This window comes from Phacochoerus africanus, chromosome 2, assembly GCF_016906955.1.
Source record: "Phacochoerus africanus isolate WHEZ1 chromosome 2, ROS_Pafr_v1, whole genome shotgun sequence".
Classification (NCBI taxonomy): domain Eukaryota; kingdom Metazoa; phylum Chordata; class Mammalia; order Artiodactyla; family Suidae; genus Phacochoerus; species Phacochoerus africanus.
Genome location: NC_062545.1, coordinates 191,404,647 through 191,417,735, shown reverse-complemented (window position 1 = coordinate 191,417,735; position 13,089 = coordinate 191,404,647).

Here is a 13,089-nt window from a genome sequence, read left to right as displayed (position 1 = left end):
AACAGTGGATGCTCCTTGCCAGGAACCACACTAATTGCTGCAGATACAAAGCCAATTGAAAAATGATCTCTCTCCTAAGAGTTCCTGCCCAGTCGGTGGCACAGTGGGATGTGGGGGTGGGGTCTCTGTAGCACTGGGACACAGGTTCAACCCTGGGCCCAGTACAGTGTTAAGGATCTGGCATTGCTGAAGCTGTAGTGTAGGTGGTAACTTTGGTTTGGATCTGATCCCTGGCCCAGAAACTCCATATGCCGTGGGGCGGGCAAAAAAGAAAAAAAAATTATCCCTCTCCTAAAGAAATTTACCAAAATACAAGCTGGGAAACCATAAAGATGTCAGTAATTACTGAGAATGAGATAAGCAGATACGCACCTGAGCTATAGAAACACAGAAGTAGGACACAGAATCCACTCTGAGGAAGTTCAGATGAATGCAGTTGAGTTTTAAAAAACAAGTAGAAATGAGCTTGATGAAAGTGTGGGAGAGGAAGTGTTCCAAGTAGGGGTATATTCGTATATTCATTCACTCATTCAGCAAATATTTAGATCGTACAGATATTCAGGTACGTATGTACTTTTAAAAATCCTAACCTTATGCAGTAGCTTATTGTTATTTCAAATACGGAATCCAAACTTCAGAAAAGTATAATATGATAATATCTGGAATAGGGCATATATCTGTATGTCTCCAGGATTCATGTTTTTTTTCTGTTACCCTGCAGATTCTCATAAAACGAAACATTACCAAAAATCTGGAGCTGCTTCTTCAGCCAGAGAAGATGTTTTCCAGGCATTATCATGGCATACATGTTTTTATGTAATGACATTGTCCATTTTCAGTTCGTACCCAAGTCACTACTCTTGCCAAAAAGTGGGGGGAAAAAAACTCCACCACCTACAAAAAAATATTCTGCCCCACTGCTCAGAGATCTTTGACCACAGGGCTCTGAAAATAACCGTGCAGAGATGCAGCACAGAGTAGGATGGGTTAAAGAGGAGGTGGAATGTCCTCAAGGAATTAGAAAGCTGACCTTCCAGGGCAAGGGAATAGAATTGCTAAAAATTGGTAAAGGGTTGAATTGGAGTAGGAGTGGGGTGCAGTGGTAAGGAGATCAAAGAAGAAAGATGAGCCCAACCTAGGAAAAGGGTCATCACAGAGTATTCTGAAATAAATAAACACAGAGAAAGAATAGGTTTGGAAAGAAAGATAATTCAATTTGAGACGTGTTTGAGAGGCTTGTGGGCTATATCTTGTTAGAAATATACAACTGGACCTTGGAAGAGAGGTGAAGTCACAGGAATAATACTTTACATTTAAAAAGAAAGTGGAAATCACAAGATTGGAAGGGAATGCCAAGGTTTGGATATTAGTGGCTGCAAAGAAAAGCATCAGGAGAGAAGAAAGGGATTATAAAATGAATCATTTTTAATATGGCTGTTGAAATTCATCTTTTTATATAACAGATCAGGATATGCATATAAATGCATACAAAGGCTAAGTGAATGGGCATGTGATGGGTAGAATTTTAGTATGTCCCAGTCTATTCACAGGCATGTGGGTTGGGTGACATTAGGTAATGATATTAAAGATAAGAAGTAACCAATTGTTAATCTCAAAGTTTTATACCGAAACTTCCTTTTATATAGAAAACAAATCTCATACCATATAAACATAAATAGAACCATCAAATAATATATAATCATAGCTTTGCCGTTAATTGGTTTTAAGCTTCATTATGAAATACAATATATTTTAAATTATAACTCTGAAAGTCTTACAGTAATACCTGTGAGAATTATAGGGTGAAAGGATAGAGTTTCTCAGGTTTTTGTGTTGATCAAGAATTTTGAATTTTCTTATCTAGCTTTTAAATTTAATTATTTCATATCAATAGTTCATATATGAGATTTGTAATTTTAGGATATTTCAATTAATATTATTTTAGAAAGTTATCACCGATGGAATTTATTTTACATAGTTTAAAAAGAGAACACAGTAGAGTTATTGAGAGCCTGAAGATCACTGAAGGCTAGAGTTACATTTTTTAAAGTTATATTACATTTTGTAAAAGTTTATGAATATAACTTCACTGAAAAATTAAGTTTTAAGAGTAATCAAATTCTGCAAATATCCACAGGCATATTTTACAATTTGACTCTTTACAAAAATTATGTTACATGCAGATCTGAACTATGATGATTCCCCTTTATTTTGACATATAATTAAGAGTTGACTATGCAGATTTCATAATATTCATCCCCAGTGTTCTATATTAAGATTGGAACATCAATTAACCTCTTCTTTTGACAGTGTTGCTGAGAATATAGTATCTTATTATTAGTAATACTAATTTCTAAAGCTAGAAACCGAGGTTAGTAACCTCAAATTAAGTGTCCTTTTCCTGGCATTTGCCTGCTAACTTCTATGTTTATAAGTGTACAAATCATTTAGAATTGCGTGAATGTGATTTTCACTTTCCTATAGAATGAATATATAAGGAAATGCAATGAACAATTGCCTAGTAAAATTTCTGTTTGAAGTTGTAATTAAATAATAATGTGGGAGTGGAGGAGAGTTAGGTGTAATTTGCATAAAAATGGAGGAAAGCTTATATACCCTCTCATAATGTCTCCAGGATCACAATACCATTGCTATTGAATGGGAAAGTCCACACAAATTAGAATTACTTCCTACAGCTTGCATTATGAGGCCCTCTTCAGGGTAATATATATAAAAACATGAAAATTGAGGGTTCCCAACGTGGCTCAGCAGAAACAAATCTGACTAGCATCCATGAGAATGCAGGTTCCATCCCTGGCCTTGCTCAGTGGGTTAAGGATCCAGCGTTGCTGTGGCTGTGGCATATGCCGCAGTTGTAGCTACGCAGCTACAGCTCAGATTCAACCCCTAGCCTGAGAACCTCCATAGGCCATGGGTGCAACTCTAAAAAAGAAAAAAAGGCAAAAAATAGAAACATGAAAATTGGAGGTTACTCCTAGATAAATAATTTAGGGGAAATGAAGCCACATTTGGCAACTAAGTTGTACATAAACTATAAATAAAAATAATATCAATAATAACCAGCTTTGATGGGATGGCCCTTTGGAGGGACATTTTGAAATTTAGCTTTGCTCTAACAAAATTTTAATTTTCCCTTTGATAGAGAAATTTTGTCTTAGAAATACACCTTACAGATATCTCCCTTTACAGATGTCTCACCTAAGTATGTAGCTATGTTTGTCCAAAGATATACTTAGAACATTTGTAATAGCAAAATGCAAAATATTCTTAAATAGGAAATGATTTTAAATGAATTTGATTAAAAAGCATGTACATGTACACAGACTCCTGTGTAGGGATATCCAACTTCAGTAAAAAAAATTTTAAATTACATTAGTTTGTATAGTATGATCTTATATGAAAACTAGATGTATGCATGAGCATACATTGCGTATACTTGTTTTTAAAGGTCATGTAAGAAACTAATAGAATTCAACCTCTGAGGAAGTTAACTCAGGTTTGATAGGAAGGGGACTTTTACTTTTTACCTTTACTCTTATGCTGGTCATATATATATATATATATATATATATATATTTTTTTTTTTCCTCCCATTCTGTGGGTTGTCTTTTCATTTTATTTAGGGTTTCCTTTGCTGTGCAGAAACTTTTAAGTTTCATTAAGTCCCATTTGTTTATTTTTGTTTTTATTGTCAATACTCTAAGAGGTAGATCGGAGAAGATGTTGCTGTCGTTTATGTCAGAGAGTGTTTGGCCTATGTTTTCCTCTAAGAGTTTTATAGTGTCTGGTCTTACATCTAGGTCTTTAATCCATTTAGAGTTTATTTTTGTGTATGGTGTTAGGGAGTGTTCTAATTTCATTCTTTTTCATGTGGCTGTCCATTTTTCCCAGCACCACTTATTGAACAAAATGTCCTTTCTCCATTGTATATTCTTGCCTCGTTTGTCATAGATTAGTTGGCTGTAGGTGTGTGTGTTTAATTCTGGGCTTTCTATCCTGTTCCACTGATCTATATTTCTGTCTTTGTGCCAGTACCATATGGTTTTGATGATTGTTGCTTTGTAGTATAGTCTGAAGTCCAGGAGCCTGATTCCTCCAGCTCCGTTTTTCTTTTTCGGGATGTCTTTGGCTATTCTGGGTCTTTTGTGCTTCCAAACAAACTTTAGAATATTTTGTTTGAGTTCTGTGAAAAATGTCCTTGGTAATTCGATAGGGATTGCATTGAATGTGTAGATTGCCTTGGGTAGTATAGTCCTTTTGATAATATTAACTCTTCCAATCCATGAGCATGGTATATCTTTCCAGTTATTTGCGTCATCTTTGATTTCTTTCATCAGTGTCTTATAGTTTTCAGAGTATAGGTCTTTTGTCTCTTTTGTCTTTTGTCTCTTTTGTCTCTTTATTCCTTTGGATGTGATGGTAAATGGGATTGTTTCCCTAATTTCTCTTTCTGCTCTTTCACTGTTAGTGTATAGAAATGCCGTCGATTTCTGTGTATTGATTTTGTATCCTGCGATTTTGCCAAATTCATGGATGAGTTCTGACAGTTTTCTGGTAGAGTCTTTAGGATTCTCTAGGTATAGTATCATGTCATCAGCAAATAGTGATAGTTTTACTTCTTCCTTTCCAATTTAGATTCCTTTTATTTCTTTTACTTCTCTGATTGCCGTGGCTAGGACTTCCAAAACTATGTTAAAGGGTAGTGGCGAGAGCGGACATCCTTATCTTATTCCTGATCTCAGCAGGAATTCTTTCAGCTTTTCACCATTGAGAATGATGTTTTCTGTGGGTTTGTCATATATGGCCTTTATTATGTTGAGGTAGGTTCCCTCTATGCCCACTTTCTGGAGGGTTTTTATCAGAAATGGGTGTTGGATTTTGTCAAAGGCTTTTTCTGTGTCTATTGAGAGGATCATATGGTTTTTATTCCTCAGTTTGTTAATGTGATGTGTCACACTGATTGATTTGTGGATATTGAAGAACCCTTGCATCCCTGGGATAAATCCCACTTGATCATGATGTATAATCCTTTTAATGTATTGTTGGATGTGGTTTGCTAGTATTTTGTTGATGATTTTTGCATCGATGTTCATTGGTGAAATTGGCCTGTAGTTTTCCTTTTTTTGTGGTATTTTTGTCTGGTTTTGGTGTCAGGGTGATGGTGGCCTCATAGAATGAGTTTGGGAGTATCCCTTTCTCTGTAATTTTTTTGAAATAGTTTCAGAAGGATAGGTGTTAGCTCTTCTCTAAATGTTTGATAGAATTTGCCTGTGAAGCCATCTGGTCCTGGACTTTTGTTTGTTGGAAGTTTTTTAATCACAGTTTCGATTTCAGTTCTTGTGATGGGTCCATTCATCTTTTCTATTTCATCTTGGTTTAGTCTTGGAAGATTGTACTTTTCTAAGAATGTGTCCATTTCGTCTAGGTTTTCCATTTTATTGGCGTATAGTTGCATATAGTAGTCTCTTAATGATCCTTTGTATTTCTGTGATGTGTGTTGTTTATGCTGGTCATATATTTTTAACAATATATGTGTGGCTTTTATAATCTTTAAATCATAAAATACCCAACAAACAAAAATAAACTGACGATCAAAAACACTCCCTCTATCCTCCTCAGAACTCCACCAAGCTGCTATATAACCTGAAAACTGGCATAGTGGATTTTTGTTTTTATAATAATACCATTATCCAGATAATAATTTGGAAAACATAGTTGATAGTTTCTATGAATAAATGATTACAGTATTGATATTTTCGTAGGCAGAAAAATGCTATATTATTTTTTAGTGTTGTATCACAGTTAAAAGTTACAGTAAGTTATTTAGTATGCTGGTAAATTTTGAGGTCTGATAATCTGCTTAGAATTTTGACTACCTCAGTGTTACATCAGTAGGAATTCTTAAAGTTAGTTCATTTTATACTAAAAGAACTTACTGAATTTATGTATACATTCTCAATATTATTAGGATTTCTTTCTAATGTTGGATATAAAATCCTCACTTTAGAATATATGTAGATTATATATAGATTATATATTCATATAGATATATATGTAAAATACTTGTACATATTAAAAGTATGTTATATATTACACGTGAAATAAAAAATATGGGAATTCTATTTTATTGGACCAGCAATGTCTAAGTATTAAGTGGAGGAAATTTTCATATGTGGCTTGTCTTTAGCAATATAATTTTTAAAAGCACAATTTTTAATAAAATGTATACCAGTTATAAAAAAAGTTTACCAGAACTGCTTTTTCAGCTCTTAGTTTAAATGAAAACTAATGTACAGAAATGAATATCAGAACAATTATGAATCCTACCACATTAAAGAATTATTTCTATAAATTTCAAGCCAAATATTGGATTTATGTTTTCACATATAAATTTTCCTCTTAAAAGACATTATAATTAGTAGAAAATGTATATACCAGTAAAGAGCAGCATGCAAGAAAGAGATACATTTATTTGTGGAAGTAGCCATCTATTAAGAAATAAACAGTGAATCATATTTATCTGTGGTTTTTATATAAAACAAGCCTATGGATTTTTTTCCCTGTGAATTTTTTCGCTTATGACTTTTTCTCCTGGCAACAATAATGAATAAAGTTTTAGAGACAAGCTTTCTTTTAAGGGCGTACATGTCCTGCCTAACACATGTAATAAAACCAAACCTCATACTCTCTACTGAAAAAAAATCAAGTGAAACCCACTGAGCAAGGGCAGGGATCGAACTCTCAACCTCATGGTTTCTAGTTGGCTTCATTAATGACTGCGCCACGACAGGAAAGTGAAAACTTTTTTTTTTTTTTCCAATGGCCCAATTAGTATAGACGCATACACTCTGAATTCCACAATCCAGTATTCCTGGACAACTTGTTCATCATTAGTATGCCCAAAGGTACTGTAGGCTAGAACACTGGACTATGAAAATCTAAAAGTTGCATTTACTCTATGAAAAGACTTCCTTTGTTCATCTTTTCCTCAATAAACATTTTCCTTAAAATTATAATACATCTCAAAAATGCAAACCTGAATGTGATGTGGATTCTTCCAGAGAGAATTTTTGTTCCCTTTTCTCCTGATGCACATAGCGAAGGGTTTGTCTTCTATTTATTTTTTATTTTTATTTTTTTTGTCTTTGCCTTTTCTAGGGCCACTCCTGCAGCATATGGAGGTTCCCAGGCTAGGGGTTGAATGGAGCTGTAGCTGCTGGCCTACACCACAGCCACAGCAACTCAGGATCTGAGCCATGTCTGAAACCTACACCACAGCTCACGGCAATGCTGGATCCTTAACCCACTGAGCAAGGCCAAGGTCAAACCCTCAATCTCATGGTTCCTAGTCGGATTCGTTAATGACTGCACCACGACGGGAACTCCGAAGTGTTTGTCTTTTAGACAACAAATAGTCTTTAAGAACCATGAGGAGGGCTCTGATTTTCCCCTCCTTTTGATTATAGCACCAATATCCCATCCATTACCACCTCCTCCCAAAGAGAATGACTCGTTCTATTCAGAAACAAAAACAGCTCTACCTGTCAATATTCTGAAATACTTTGCCCTCTTTTCATAACCTCCATTTATTAGACAATATTTTCCTCACTCCTATCAAAGCATGAACTCAGTAACTTCTTTCTTCTTCCTTGTTGGATAAATGGACACAAGAACTTTTATTTCAGATGAAAATAGTGGAAAATTAAGAAAACAGTGCTCTGAGTGTGAAGGGCAAGGCCGGTGATTTTCATAGAATTAGAGAAAGCATATTTAATTGGAAATAATGAGATCTGGATTGTAATTTACTCTCTGCAACAAAATTGATAATTTAACACTGAACAAGCTACTTAAATTTACTGGACTTCACTTTCCTCCTTTAAGAGACTTGAGCTACATCTCTAAATTTCCATTTAATTTTGTATTTTTACTTTTGTATTATTTTGGTGTTAAACGTCTCAGGTATGGGTGGAAATAAAGACAGGCTATAACATTTTTGTGTGTGCAGATTTTTAAGGTGTTTTCTAAGTAACAATCCTTTAACATAAGAGTGAGCTTTATTTATTAAGCAGACTTTAAACAAAACTGACTATCAGACTTAAACAAAACTGACTATCATCAGAAAACTAATTCTGCTAACTTCAGCAGTATTGACCACTTTTCCTGGGAGAGAGATTTCTGTCAGTGTTAATGTAGGGTAATGTGTCACCTTAATCAGAGTTCAAGTGCCAACAGTTTACTTTCTGAGGAATCTGTCTTTAAGGTCAATTAAATAAAAATGTCAAAACCAGGATTGTTGAAGAGTTTTGCTACATAATAGTCCAATTATTTTATGTTTAGCCTCTTTGATTAAAAGTAGTGGTCAAAAGATGTTGAAACCCTCAAAGGTGATTTTGAAGCTGGAGAAGTGGTGAAGCTACCCAGGCAGCAATCAGAAACAATTAGGAAAAATGTACCAAGTGCTTCATTCTTTCTCTAGGCTGCATTGCAAATTATATTTAATATTTCAGGCTTGTTGCATTTTAAAATAAAGCCTCCAACTAAGCAATTTTCAAGACAGTCAAAAGATATTGCTTAAAATTTTCTTATTGCTATAGAAATGAAAAGAGTGATTGTCTATGTTGATTAGCTTGGAGATTGCTTTGGGAAGTTTGACAGTTCTAGTAGCATTCCCATTATAATTTACAGCCTATGAAGAATTGAATACTACATTGAACATCAGGAAGGTTTAAAGCTTCTTTTTTATCTGATAATTTTATTCTACCACTTTTAACATAAGGGAATCTTTGTAATGTGTATTTTTAAAGCAAATATTTATTTTTATCATGATTCTTTAAAAGTATTCTCAGATCAAATAGAAAATAAATATGTAGCATAATAAATATACTAAAATATTTATTGATGCCACTTATGTGCAATATTTTTTTTGGTGCTAGTTTGGAAGATACACTGATGAAAAGAAACATTTAAAAAAAAAGAAAAGAAACATCATTTAATGTCAAAGGACTCAGAAAATTCTCAAGAAAGAAGAACAAAGAAAACTTAGAGCCAGCTGCATTTTGGTTGTGATAAATTGAGTATGGCTGATACTATTTTATTTACTTATTATACATAAAACACTAAGTAGAGGCAGTAACCACCTAATATTATAAACAATGGCAAGTTAGGAAAATGGTCCCACAATAATATTTTATCTTTAGAAGGAAAGGTTATAATTGATGGAATTACATTACATTTGGAAATGATGAGGAAAATGTTTAAACAGTAAGAAAACCTACATACTGGAAAAGTATAGGAAAAGGTTATATACCAAGAAGACCTACATATTTTCATTTTTATTGACCTCTTAATTTGAGGACCAAATTTTTAATTGCTTTAAAATAAATAGTTTAAGCCAGTCCAAAATGCACTGGCTCTCCTAAATTAGCAAACAGAATAAGATTCAATGATAGTTAGGATTCAATGAAAGGGCATTCTCATTTGTTCATTAATGAATTCAATTAGTAAACATGTATTGTGTGTTTACTGGTTGATAAGCAATTTGTTAGAGAAGAAGGATAACGTACCTCCCATCACAGCTCCTTCTGGTCAGAGTGCTGGGTTAGTACAAATTTGTATAATTCCTTTGTAAAAATAATTAGTGATATTTGTCAACTTTAAAAAAGTGCATACCTGGAGTTCCCGTTGTGGCACAGTGGTTAACGAATCCGACTAGGAACCATGAGGTTGCGGGTTCGATCCCTGCCCTTGCTCAGTGGGTTAACGATCTGGCATTGCTGTGAGCTGTGGTGTAGGTTGCAGACGCGGCTTGGATCCCGCGTTGCTGTGGCTCTGGTGTAGGCCGGTGGCTACAGCTCCGATTGGACCCCTAGCCTGGGAACCTCCATATGCCACGGGAGCGGCCCAAGAAATAGCAACAACAACAACAAAAAGACAAAAGACAAAAAAAAAAAGTGCATACCTTTTAGTTGATTTGTGCATATGTTTGTTGCATATTTTAATGATTTAAAATTGGAAGCAATTTGAATGTTCAAATGTTTGATGATTAAAAAATAGTAATATTTTCCTTAAGTTGAATGTAATTCAAACATTGAAATGATAATTATATCGAGTTTCTAATATCATGGAAAATGCTTAGATTTATAATGTGGAATAACCCCCAAATTATATAGTATATAGAGTATAATTCTGTAAAAAAACACAAGTGAGAAAGCATTTAGATTTTATAAAATGATAATTTTATTAGCATGTGTGGTATTTTAGATGAGCATTTCAATGCTTGTTTTTGAAACATGTAAATGAAGTGCATAAAGCAGTGTATTAAAAATTATAAAATATTTTTATGTCTAAAAGTATTCCCAAGCTAGAACCCTTGTGCATTGTGAATGGGAATATGAAATGGTGCAACTTCTCTGGAAGATGATATGGTAATTTCTTAAAAAATTAAACTTGGAATTCCCAAATAACCCAGAAATTCTGCTTCTGAATATTACCCAGAAGAATTGAAAATAGAGACCTGAAAATAGAGATATTTTTACACCACTGTTCATAGCAGTATTGTTCACAATAGCCAAAATGTGGAGACCAACCAAGTGTCCATTGATAGATGAATGGATAAGGAAAATGTGGTATTTACTTACAATGGAGTATTATTACAGTGGGTATAAGTTTTGCAAGATGAAGAGAGGTCTAGAGTAGATGGTTGCACAGCAGTGTAAGTGTACTTAATGCCAGTGGACTGTACAAATAAAATGGTTCAGATGGTAAATTTTATGTATATTTCACCAAATTAAAAAATTTAAAAGATTAAAAGTAAATTTTTATTTTCTTTTTAGGGTTGCACTCACAGTATAGGGAAGTTACTAGGCTAAAGGGCTGAATCAGAGCTGCAGCTGCCAGCCTAGGCCATGGCCACAGCAACACCATATCCGCCAGATCTGAGTAGCATCTGCTACAGCTTGCAGCAGCACTGGATCCTTGATCTACTGAGTGAGGTCAGGGAGGGAATCCGCATACTCATGGATACGAGCCAAGTTCTTAACCTGCTGTGGAAACAGCTCAAGTAATATTCATGAGGATGCTGTTCGATCCCTGGCCTCAGGCAGTGGATTAAGGATTTGTCCTTGCACTGAGCTGCGGTGTGTAGGTTGCAGATGGGGCTGGGATTTGGCATTGCTGCGGCGGTGGTATAGGTTGGCAGCTGTAGCTCTGATTCGATCCCTAGTCTGGAAACTTCCATATGCTGCAGGTGCAGCCCTAAAAGACAAGACACCCCCCCCCAAACAAGAACTCCAAAAATGGTAAATTTTGTGTTTTGTATATTTTACTACAATTAAAAAAATACTAAGTGGTCCTGAAGTTATGGATAGATTTCTAGATATGTTTCAAAAGTTGAAAAGAGGGCTAGTTAATAGATTTGAGTATGAAACAATGAAAAAATTAAATGAATGAAGCAGTTGGAAAAATAATTTTTTTTTTGTCTTTTTGCCATTTCTTGGGCCGGTTCCCAGGCTAGGGGGTCCAATCAGAGCCATAGCTGCTAGTCTACGCCAGAGCCACAGCAATGCAGGATCCGAGCCGCGTCTGCAACTACACCACAGCTCACGGCAATGCCGGATCCTTAACCCACTGAGCAAGGCCAGGGATTGAACCCGCAACCTCATGGTTCCTAGTTGGATTCGTTAACCACTGTGCCACGACGGGAACTCCGGAAAGATAATTTTTAAAATGAATATCACCAAATTCAATTTTGTGTTATGCTCATACTAATGATTTGAAATCTGTCCTTATTTTTCATGTTTTTCTTTTCTAACTGCATGTATGTTGATAGTAGGAAAACATGTAATTTTGAAAACAAAATGAGCTTTTTTCATGACTGCACCCACAGCATATGGAAGTTTCTGGGCTAGGGATTGAATCCAGATCTTTTTAACGCACGGCGTGAAGGCTGGGGATTGAACCTGCAGTCATTCTGAAAGTTTGCCTTGTGGTGAGAACAGAGGTCCAGAGAAGTTAAGATTATATAGTAGGTAATGACAGATATGACTAGAATGGATCCCTTGACTTTTATTACAATGTTATTTAAGCTTTATACCATATTGTGCAGGCCAGATTATAATATTTTAAAAAATTAATCTTATGAAACAAATAATTCAAGAAATAATTTTCTATTAAGAAATTCTTATATCAAACATGAATTTCCTATGGCAGGCTTATTAAATACTGTGTCTTTTACTTCTGCTTTTCATTTCCTCAAGAAAAACTTCTCAAACTTCAGCATTTTCTTTTCCCAAGTCATAGCTCCTTTGATGCTAAGAAAAGATGCATTTTCTTTTTTTTTTTTTTGTCTTTTTGCCATTTCTTGGGCCGCTCCCGCAGCATATGGAGGGTCCCAGGCTAGGGGTCTAATCGGAGCTGTAGCCGCCAGCCTACGCCAGAGCCACAGCAACGTGGGATCCGAGCCGCGTCTGCAACCTACACCACAGCTCACGGCAATGCTGGATCGTTAACCCACTGAGCAAGGCCAGGGATCGAACCCGCAACCTCATGGTTCCTAGTTGGATTCGTTAACCACTGCGCCACGACGGGAACTCCATTTTCTTTACTTTTAAAACTAATCTCTTTTATGAAATGATGGCCTATCCCCACTGTAGGAAGTGAGGGAACCATATTTTTTCAAATTACCCTCTAATTGAAGGACTTAAAGTAGAAATAATATATCTTATGCATTGCATTAAGCCAGGACAGTTTTGATTGCATGACAGAAGTTGAACCCCTAAAAGGATTTATTAGCTCATGTAATTGAGAAGTCCAAGGTTAGATCTTAAGGAAAGACTGCATCCAGAGACTCAAATATCACTGTCAGGATTCTCTCCATCTCTTGGTTTACATTATTTTATTCTTCAAATAGATTCTCTCCTAGGGACAGTCAAATAACTTCAAAGGCTTCAAACTCAAATCCTCCCTATTAAGCAACTGCAGTGGAGGAAATAATTCTCTCCTGGTGTCCATATGTCAGCTTCGGGTTCTGTATGCCTAAACTTATGATCTGGCAGCCACAACAGTAACACA